Here is an 11,598-nt window from a genome sequence, read left to right as displayed (position 1 = left end):
ATACTATACACATATGCATACATATCACCCATATATGTATGTGTATATATATGCACACTCGGTGTCCCAAAATGTATGCATCCTTAACAACTTATAATGCTCTGTGTGTGTGTTTATATATATTTGCAACCTCTCCGAAAAAAGCTTGGAGAAGAGAATAATGCTGGGGAAAATGGAAGGAAAAAGAAAGAGAAGGCCAACAAAGGGCAAGATGGATGGATGGTATCTTTGAAGGGACTGGCTTGTCCTTGATCTTGAAGGAGCTGAGAATGGCAACGGCCAACAGGGAGCTCTGGCGTAGGCTGGTCCATGAGTTGGAAACGACTGAACGAATAAACAACCCCGCAAAAAAGGTATACAGTCTTAACAGCATATAGGTAAAGGTAAAGGTTTCCCCTGACATTAAGTCCAGTCATGTCTGACTGTGGGTTGGTGCTCATCTCCATTTCTAAGCTGAAGAGCCGGCGTTGTCCATAGACACCTCCAAGATCATGTGGCCAGCATGACTGCATGGAGCGCCATTACCTTCCCGCTGGAGCGGTACCTATTGATTTACTCACATTGGCATGTTTTCAAACTGCTAGGTCAGCAGAAGCTGGAGCTAACAGCGGCCGCTCATGCCACTCCTAGGGTTTGAACCTGGGACCTTTCAGTCTGCAAGCTCAGCAGCTCAGCGCTTTAACACACTTCGCCACTGGGGTTCTTAACAGCGTATAAGTGTGTGCATAATTTTTTTGCAATTCTCTCCCCAATGTATCCACCCTTAGAAGGATTAAAGATTCCAGCAGTGAAGACAAGTCACAAAATTCCAAGAGAAGCTCAAAGTGAGGTTTGCATCAACTCTGCGCTTCGGCCATGCAAACTGTACATGCCTATGCAAGGAGGACACTTTGAATTCCTGCCACAAAACTAATTTAAGATAGAATTTGTAGCTCCGATACAATCATGATTACAGTATTTATTCTTTGATATAAATGTATTTACCTAGCCACCTAGCCTCCAAACAACCCCCATAGGTAGTATTCGTAGTTGGGGGGGGGGGGCACCCTACATGATGTAGTAGTCCTTTTGTTTGTGCTATGAGAAGCTACAGATTTCATTTGCTTGTCGCTTTCTCTTCCCCAGCATCTCGCACTGCGAATAATGCAAAGGCGTTATCTTGTTACATTTAAAAGCAACAGAGATGCGCTTTCACACATCTGGTTGTCCTGGCACAAAAGAAGGGGAGCAAAACCTGCATCTTCATCCTCGAAATGAGAGGGAGAGAGGCGTACATCATATGACCTGCAATTTTGTGATGCGGGTGTGTGTGTGTGTGTTATATTCAGCCTCAATAATTCATTGCTTTTGCAGGTTGAGGGAATTGATCCCAGCCTAGGATATCCCCTAGAGCTCGTTCCAAGAAGATGGAAGTCACACTTTAAAAAAGAAGAAGAAGAAATCTGCAGATTATCATCGTAGGATCAAAACCCTTTGTCTCTTGTAAACATCTTCCCTCCCTACAAAGAGGGAAGAGGGAGATTGTATTCCACATTTATTCAGGTAATGAATTGCCGTAATTAATGCACACATTGATTCCTTTCCAACTTTCCCCTTAAGGTCATTTCCATATTTAATTTATTGAAAATGCATACGATTTCTTTTTTGTGTTAGTGCACAGCCCAGTGAAATGTAGGGAGATAGATAGACAAGAATGCATGGGAATAGTCAGTATCTAAGAATACAAGGCAGAGGAGTAAGCAGACTGAAGCAGACAAATATTAAAAGGTATTCTTACCACAGTGTGCAAGAGACTTCATATTTTTGTAGCTGGAGGCAACCTAATCTAGCTCAATCAGCTCAACATTTCACTGATCTAAAAATATATTGATTTATACAAACATTAGGATTGGTTCCTGATATCAGAACCACATGTGGGAAATTTGATAAGCATTTGAATTGTAATTTTACCTGATTTTTGCCATTGTCAAGATGAAAATACAGCCTGAGTTGAGACATTTCAAGTCTCATTAATCGTTATTGGAGCCACGAAGTATACACTTAAATGCCTTCCATTGTCTTTTGATTGATAAATTGTATTATTACACATTTCTTTAAGAGGCATATTTCTTGGGTCCCAACAGAGCAAATAAATAATACGCCTAAATTCTTATGACTGAGAAACACCTTTCTGTTCTAAAAATCCAATTTCCTTTCTTTGTAACAGAGGCAAATGGATATAAAGACCTTTGACAAGATATGCAAGGAAATACAAGACTCTTGGGACTCCATTAAAAGGTAAAGATGTAGTTAAAAATACACACAAGCACACACACACACACACACAAATGCCCTCCTTTGCTGTTGCATTATAAAGCATATTGTGATTGGTAACATTACCATACATATTTTGAACATATATTTAATATTGACTTTAGTATTGAAGGAGAAATCTATGCATATAGCACAGTATATATGTTTAGGGGGAAGGAGTCAAGTGAGAGAAAGGGAGGACAGAGAATATATGATAGGAGGTTTGTTGTAAGAGAACCATGTAAATAAACAGCATGGAAAAAGCAGGGATGTTGCTGAGGAACTGAAGCAAATGTTTAGCTGGAATAGATAGGTGATATTAATGTGAAAACCATCTCATTGCCACCCACAAATCCCACCTATCCCATATTAATACCCACACAAGGATGCAAAAAGGAAGGATTATTTGGAAGATCATGCCAGCAAAAGGAATACCTGATTAACCTTTCACTGACTCCTGAGATCATGTGGTGCAAAGCTTGCCTTCCTACTAGAGTGATGGCTTTAGAAGAAGATGTTAAATTTAACCTCTGGTGCAATGATAAATTGACAATAAAAAATTCAATGGCTTGGTAATTACCAATCACTTTGGACATCGGCAACATTTTTCAGTTCTGTCAGCACTTATTGGCACAAAAGCTTGGGCTGAAATTCTCCCAGTCTCCCTTCTTTTTAACTTTGTTTTCATGATGCAGATTAAATCTGCCACCCAATTACGGATTCATTTTCCTAATTTTTCATGTCTGCACCATGCCCCAGCTGCACAAGCCTGATAATTGTGGAGTCCAGCCCTGATGATTAACATCAGAAGAATTAATTATGCCTGCCATTAAAATTCCAGGTTGCACGTGGTGATCAAGAAAAATTAAGCTTCTCCCAGCCTCTAAATCATCTCACCTTTCACAAAAGTGATAGTGCCTTGACAGCTAAACTGCAGTGCGTGTTCGAGTAGAGGTCTTAACTAGACACCGGGTGCAAAAAGGGCTATCCGATGACTTGCTGGTCATTCCTGAAATGCAGCTTGACATGCTTTGCAAAACATGTAAAGTACTTAGCATACCCTGTCCTTATACTGCTCTAGTGGATGGATGCAAAGGAGAGATGGAGCAAATGGAGGAAGAAGAGGGAGCCTTATATGACATACTAGCTGTGCCCGGCCACGCGTTGCTGTGGCGAAGTATGGTGGTATGGGAAATAAAGTATTGAGGAATTGGTGGTAGTTAAGGTAAAGGGTAAACGTTTTCCCCTGACATTAAGTCCAGTCATGTCTGACTCTGGGGGTTGGTGCTCATCTCCATTTCTAAGCCGAAGAGCCAGCGTTGTCCTTAGACTCCTCCAAGGTCATGTGGGATGACCGGAGCAGTACCTATTGATGCACTCACATTTGCATGTTTTTGAACTTCTGGGTTGGCAGAAGCTGGGGCTAACAGTGGGGGCTCTCTCCGCTCCCCCAATTCAAACCTGCAGCCTTTCGGTCCAGAAGTTCAGCAGCTCAGTGCTTTAACATACTCTGCCATCAGGGGATATTATTTCTTAAAGGTTGTGAATATACAATATTTCTGATTGGTTTTTTTTTGTCTGTTGGAGACAAGTATGAATGCTGCAATTAGGAAAAATGATTAGGATGTAATGGCCTTGCAGCTTTAAAGCCTGGCTGTTTCCTCCCTGAGTGAATTTTTTGTTGGGAGGTGTTAGCTGGCCCTGATTGTTTCCTGTCTGGAATTCCTTTGTTTTCAGAGTGGTGTTGTTTGCGATATTTTATGTGCTTCTACTGTCTGTGGCCCTGAGAAAACAGAGGATTTGCCAGACTTTGATGATGGGAATACTTTGTTGGGAGGTGTTAGCTGGCCCTGATTATTTCCTGTGTGGAGTTCCCCTGTTTATTTACTGTCCTGGTTTTAGAGATTATATTGTTCTGCATTATTCTATCCCAGTAATTATTTCATATTAAAGTAGAATCTCACTTATCCAACATTCGCTTATACAATGTTCTGGATTATCCAACGCAGTCTGCCTTAATCACTGACTACAAAAACATAATCAATGTTTTTGTATCAGTGTTTTAAATTCATTGTGATATTTTAGTGGTAAACTTGTAAATACAGTACAGTAGAGATTCACTTATCCAACATAAACGGGCTGGCAGAACGTTGGATAAGCGAATATGTTGGATAATAAGGAGGGATTAAGGATAAGCCTATTAAACATCAAATTAAGTTATGATTTTACAAATGAAGCACCAAAACATCATGTTAGACAACAAATTTGGTAGAAAAAGTAGTTCAATACACAGTAATGCTGTGTAGTAATTACTGTATTTATGAATTTAGCACCAAAATATCACGATATATTGAAAGCATTGACTACAAAAATGCGTTGGATAATCCAGAACGTTGGATAAGCGAGTGTTGGATAAGTGAGACTCTACTGCATAATGATAATCTTATATTATCTGCTTAGAACTGGATTATATGAGGCTTCTTCTTCACAGCTGTATAAAATGCACACTGAAGTGGATTATATGGTAGTGTGGAGTCAAGATAATCCAGTGCAAAGCAGATAATATAAGATTATAAATGGGTTATATAGCTGTGTGGAAGGGCCTTGAGTCTACACTGCCATATAATCCAGTGCAAATTAGATAATCTGTGGAAGAAGCCTAAATGAGGACTAAATCTGCCTGTCCCCTAACTTAACCCTGGCTGTCCTTTGGCTGAATTGGTTGCTAGGCGACCAAGTGGGCAGAGATTAGCCCTCTAAACTGGCAACAATTGGATAAAAAAAATTATTGCTCTCCCTCTAATTAGGACTTTATTTTTCTTTTCTTTTTGTTGTATCAACCTAGAGGCATGGATGATGGGTTGTGTTGTCAAATTTCGAGGTTGGGGGGCCTGTACTTTTGTTGTTTTGTGAGTCGCCGTGATGCCATCACTCTTTTATATATATAGATAAAGCTTCCTCTTCCTCCTCCATTTGCAGCTGCAGCTCTATTTTTGGTCAGCTGCTGTGCTGGTGAGACCCTGGAGTCATCCACACTAAGAAATTACAGCACTATTACAATATGACCCCCTATCTGTGGGACCAATACCAGTGAAACAATTTCTGACAAAATATGGCCTCTCTAGGCATTTTCTTGGTCCTCCAGCTCAACTCTGTGGCATCCTTGGGCAAGAAGTCCTGCCTTTCAATATGGTTTGCTAGTCATGGTTTTAGCCACACAAAATCCAGGAATGTATCTCTTGCATACTGTATTCCACTTTAATTGCCACAACTGCTTCCTAATTTGTTATTATTTATTTCATTTATATGCTCTCTTTCTCCTAGGTTAGGACTCAAGATGGCAGACCCCCCCTTCCCTGCTAAAAACTGAATCTGCTTTTAAAATTTTGGTACTTACTTATAGTTTGCAACCACCAGAAGAACTCCCTGATTGAAAATTCTAAATGCTTCCCTCAATTGCCAGTCCTAGGTTTCCATAAGGTAAAACCATGGCAGTTACATGGAAACAATAGTGCCATAATCCTGCAGTGTGAACAGGCTCCCTGTAACTGGGGATTCTTCAAATCCACTCCAGTAGACTCATCCAGATGAATTATACTGATTTTTCTCTTCTTCGTTTTCTGACTTCACTCTCTAAAAAAGTAGATTTGAGACTTATCTTAGAAACAATGCTAATCACTTTGTCCAGATCTCATAAATGATCAGATCTCATGATGTGTTTTTTCAAAATGGAATAATAGCTAAGGGCAGGTGAGAGGAGCAGAATTAGATCAGGGCCATAAGACTAAAGAAAATAAATTCATCTTTTCTGTTTTGACCCCATGCTATTTTCCCAATAAAAACTGCTCCATCCCCATGAAGCTACTACCCTGTTTCCCCGAAAATAAGACATCCCCGAAAAACAAGACCTAGTAGAAGTTTTGCTGAATTGCTAAATATAAGGCCTCCACCAAAAGTAAGACCTAGCAAAGTTTTTGTTTGGAAGCATGCCCAGCGTCTGCCAAACAGAACACCAGAGCATGCAGGATCGGTAAATGTACGTACCAGCTGTACATGGAAATAATGGTAGTAACAAGAAATTCTTGATAGGATTCAGAGTTTGTCTGGTTATGCTGGTTTGTGATGACAACTACTGTACAGTAAATAATAAATGTTCTTTTTTTTTTGTTCAACAATAAATGTGAATTCTTCTTCATGGAAAAATAAGACATCCCCTGAAAATAAGACCTAGCACATCTTTGGGAGCAAAAATTAATATAAGACACTGTCTTATTTTCGGGGAAACACGGTAGTAATAGCCTTTCTACTAGGACCTTCTATAAGACCCATCTTGTCCATTACTTCACTTTTAACATCCAAGAAGGGAGGGATTTGACCCAGAAAGTGACCTGGGGAAGATTAATACTGTTGCCTTAATATAGTCATCACAATGTAATGGAGGAAGGTTAAGCTTAAGTTGGGGAAAACACTAGGATGATTTGTATACTGGCTTATTAACATTTGGAAAGACTAGGAGACAGAGAAGACCAACAAAACCTGCCTTTTAATACAAGAAATCATTGGGGTGACCTTCCTGTCCCAATTTGTCAGAAAAGAACATTTCAATGTCCTTCCTTCCCCATTCTTCTGGGTTTTGTTTGCCTTGCAATGAGGGAGAATGTGTTGGAGAGCTGAAAGCAGAATGGACAGGAAGAGAGAGCCCTGGTAAAAGCAAGGAGCCCCAGTGGCGAAGTGCATTAAAGCACTGAGCTGGAGACAGAAAGGTCCCAGGTTCAACTCCCGGGAGCGGAGTGAGCGCCCGCTGTTAGCTCCAGCTTCTGCCAACCTAGCAGTTCGAAAACATGCCAATGTGAGTAGATCAATAGGTACCGCTCCAGCGGGAAGGTAACGGCGCTCCATGCAGTCATGCCGGCCACATGACCTTGGAGGTGTCTACGGACAACGCCAGCTCTTCGGCTTAGAAATGGAGATGAGCACCAACCTCCAGAGTCGGTCACGACTGGACTTAACGTCAGGGGAAACCTTTACCTTTTTAAAAGCAAAGCACTGCCAGGAATTAGGGGGACCACTATTTAGAGATCGAACACAGACAACATTGGCAATATTAAATAGGAAACAGGCCACTAAGCCTCCTTGTATTTTGTTTCTTTTGACTTAACGGTACCACTCAGGTCTGCCATATCGCATCCCCTCAAATCTGTTATCTAATTTACATGTTATTATAATTATGCATATTATTAATTTGCATTCTAGATAGGCAAATACTGCACATTAATCACTGCATTTTTTCTGCTATTATGTTTCATCCTTGATACCATTCTTCTGAGAAGACTAATATAAAATTAACATTTAATGTCCTATTTAGGAACAAAGAGACCTAAGTTCAAACCCCTCCTTGTTCAAACAACTTACCAGGTGACCTTGAACCATCATCACATCCAGGCAACTCTACCTTACAGGCTTGTTGTGGAGTTTCATGACATGTCAGCTCCATGTAACATGGGCAAAAAGGCATATACAGTAGAGTCTCACTTATCCAAGCTAAATGGGCCGGCAGAAGCTTGGATAAGCGATAATAAGGAGGGATTAAGGAAAAGCCTATTAAACATTAAATTAGGTTATGATTTTACAAATTAAGCACCAAAACATCATGTTATACAACAAATTTGAAAGAAAATGTAGTTCAATACACAGTAATGTTATGTTGTAATTACTGTATTTATGAATTTAGCACCAAAATATCATGATATATTGAAAACATTGATTACAAAAATGGCTTGGATAATCCAGAGGCTTGGATAAGCGAAGCTTGGATTAGTGAGACTCTACTGTATTCAGAAAGCATTGTGAAAAGCCACTGAGAATGACTGCCTTTGATTCATCAGAGGAAATGCAGGGGAAACCACACTTCTTTACCAGGCATTTTGCCTCATAGTTAATTCCATTGTTCCTTGCAGCTATACCTCTTATTTACTCTTTCCCCTTGCCTTAAGTGGGTACATTTACATTGCAGAATTAATGGAGTTTGATGCTACTTTAACTGCCCTGACTCAATACTGTGGATCCCTGGGCTTTTGTTGTTTGGTGGAGCACCAGCACTCTTCGACAGAGAAAGCACTGAGTCATGACAATGAACGTGGTATAAAATTGCACTAATTCTACAATGTAGATCAGTGGTTCCCAGCTTTTGGGCCTCCAGGTATTTTGGACTTCAACTCCCAGAAAACCCAGCCAGCTTGCCAGCTGTTAGGAAGTGTGGGAGCTGAAGTCCAAAACACCTGGAGACCCAAAGGTTGGGAACTACTGGTGTACTCAATGTTTCCCTCGCTTACTCTACAATTGCACTTCTCTGCTTTCCTTGCCTTACTTTGCACCTTTAAGAACCCCCTCCCCTTTATTTTGTATACCATATTTTGATATTTAGATTACCAAGTTTTCATCCCTTCTTCTCTCACCATACCAACCCTCTTCTTTTGCATCCTCCATCATCTTATGCCTATGTCTCTTGTTTCTTTCACCCTCCTCCTGAACCCTGTAGCTCAGTGGTTCTCAACCTGGAGTCCCCAGATGTTTTAGGCCTTCAACTCCCAGAAATCCTAACAGCTGGTAAATTGGCTGGGATTTCTGAGAGTTGTAGGCCAAACACATCCATTCAAAGATTAAAAAGAAAGACATCGGCAGAACAGCACACCATTAAAAGCCCCAGCAGTCATGTCTTGAAAGTCTATCAAAATCAAAAGAATTTTGAAATTGCTGGTGAGAGGACTGCAAGGAAGGAACCATCATAATAGAATTGTGGATGGCAGCAGTACCTTTTTAATGTTCGTTGCCAGTGTGATGTCTCTACTCTTCACTATTTTTTCGAGATTGGTCATTGCTTTCCTCCCAAGAAGCAAACTTCTTCTGATTTCCTGGCTGCAGTCTGTGTCTGCAGTAATCTTTGCACCTAGAAATAAAAAGTCTATCACTGCCTTCACGTTTTCTTCCTTTATTTGGCAGTTGTCAATCATTCTGGTTGCATAATCTTGGTTTTCTTGATATTTAACTGCAACCCAGCTTTTGCACTTTCCTCTTTCACCTTGGTTATAAGGCTCCTCAGCTCCTCCTCGCTTTCAGCTCCTCCTCACTAAACTACAGGCCCAGAATTCTGCAGGAGGCAGCCACCGGATTTCAGATGGGATGCATACTCTTTGCCTACTCTTTAAGCTCTAGGTGATCCAGATTATTGCATCTCAGAGCACATGGAGGAGGGAGTAAGGAGCACACACAGGGAGGGATTTTTAACAGGGTAGGGATCCTAAAGGAGAAGGTGATGTGGTCTAAATCCACAATTCGACATTATTACTCTCTACCCCTGCTAAAAAATGTTTATGTCACCTCTTTCAACTTGTTCTGACACTTCCCCCAAAGAAGGGTCGTGGTTGTGACTGAGCTTGTTCCCACCCCATGCAGATAATGTAAAAAATATTCAGGAGTAATGGAGAAAATGCAACACAATGCACCTCATTGACTCCTGCCACTTTAAACATGGTTTCTGTGATCGACCCTATGTAGATAGCACTCAGCAGTAGATTTGTAGTTATGTATGAACAATACAATATGATCCCTTTCCTCACACCTTCAAATATATGGTGTGGGGGCTGAGGTTTTTTTTCAATTACCAAGACCTGCTCATTAACCACTTAGTGGAAGGTAAATGTAATACAGGACAGGGTCCTATTTTAAACCCACATTTTGGTGTGGAAGGTATCTGAGGCCTCTGCAAGGAAAGGTTACATCCTTGGTCTACAATTCTTCGATTTTCCCAATCAGCATGGCCACTAGAGCTGTAGTCTAAAATAGTAACTTCTCCAAACTCTGCATCACAAGTTATATACAGCCACTGGCTAGCTATTGCCCATCCTGACATCAATAATCCAATGGCAACTGAATGTGGAAGCAATTAAATTTCATGATTTCATCTTGTAACAAGCAGCTTGCCTCTCCTGTTCCTCACCAGAAACAGTTTTCCGATTTTAACTTTAAGATTTAGGATTTTTCTTCCAAAGATTGTTTAGTTGAAAATGTTAAGAGGGAAGATGCACTTAAACTCCAAAAATATACTGTATTGAAAAGCTGATACACAGCATTCTCCAGAATTGTTTACAAACACAAACTATTTATAGGCAATCTTTATTACTTTTCTTTGCTGGCCAGGGAAGAAAGGGGAGGGCCAAGTGTATAAATATAGTCTTTGCTAATGTTCTGGGAGACTGGATATAACTGTCTTTAGATTGGCAATATAAAATAATCTAAGGGCTCAAGGCCCAAACTACAGCTCCTGTAAAACTGAAGAACTGTGATCCATCCAAACCAATTTGATGTCATGGACTTTGATAGAATTCAACCATTCTAAATCCAAATTCTTTGGATGAATTCAGTCATAGATAAAGCTTGTCAGCAATAGTTTTTTTCAAATGAACCTGTATCCCCCACCCTCAGCCTCAACACCACTTGCTAACATTCACTTACTGTTCCTGTGGAGCGAAAATTCCTTTCAAAATTTTTATTAGTTAAGCATCTTAGAGAAAATGAAATATTCAGCTACAAAAGTAGATGTTTTTGGTGTTAGAGGGTAATCTTTTATTTTTGCAACTGTTATAAACTGAAGAGAAATAACAGTTTCAGTGCTAGGTATTCCTTGGAAGTAAATTGATCAGGGAATAAAAACTGTTTTCTGGGGGTTTTTAGGCAAAGTAATAATGTGTAAGGAAAAGCCTGTTGATTGACTCATTTCCAAGATGATTGTTGCATGAGCAACTCCAAGTGAATTCAATCTAGCCTAGGGTATTAAATTTACTAGAGCCATAAAGGCTTAGACGATATGCATTTATCATGCCCCTTTTTTCCTAGCCTGTGTTTTGTTTTCAAATTACCATAATCATGTATATTGCAGGGAGAGCTTTTGAAGGTTTGCAACTGGGAGATACGTAGTTTGATGAACGGGTGTAAATATCACACACCAAACGGTAACTGTCACAACTGTACAATGTAAATGTATAAACGAAGGCATCCTTGCAGAATCTTAGGGAACTAGTTTGAATTAGAATATAGGCAGTCCCCAAGTCCCCAAGAGTGGCCATCAGATTGGAAAAAAATCAATTTATATCTCCATACCAAAAAAGGGAAACACTAAAGAATGCTCAAACTTTACAGTGGCACTTATTTCACATGCCAGTAAAGTAATGCTCAAGATCCAGCAAGACATACTCCAGCAATACACGGAGCAAGAGTTGCCAGATGTACAAGCTAGGTTTAGAAAAGGCA

The 11,598-nt window shown here is 40.1% G+C and overlaps 1 long non-coding RNA gene across 1 annotated transcript in view; it reads left to right on the top strand.

Annotated features, from left to right (window-relative positions):
* The first annotated feature begins 732 nt into the window (after positions 1–732).
* The window catches only part of LOC134294145 (uncharacterized), a 36,540-nt gene continuing 25,674 nt past the window's right edge, over positions 733–11,598 (top strand). The window contains exons 1-2 of the long non-coding RNA XR_010001116.1: positions 733–1,542; positions 2,207–2,277. This is a non-coding gene — a long non-coding RNA (uncharacterized LOC134294145). The remainder of the gene's footprint in view (positions 1,543–2,206; positions 2,278–11,598) is intronic.

Source organism: Anolis carolinensis, chromosome 1 (genome assembly GCF_035594765.1).
Source record: "Anolis carolinensis isolate JA03-04 chromosome 1, rAnoCar3.1.pri, whole genome shotgun sequence".
In the NCBI taxonomy this organism is placed as follows: domain Eukaryota; kingdom Metazoa; phylum Chordata; class Lepidosauria; order Squamata; family Dactyloidae; genus Anolis; species Anolis carolinensis.
This window is presented reverse-complemented; position numbering and strand designations above follow the sequence as displayed.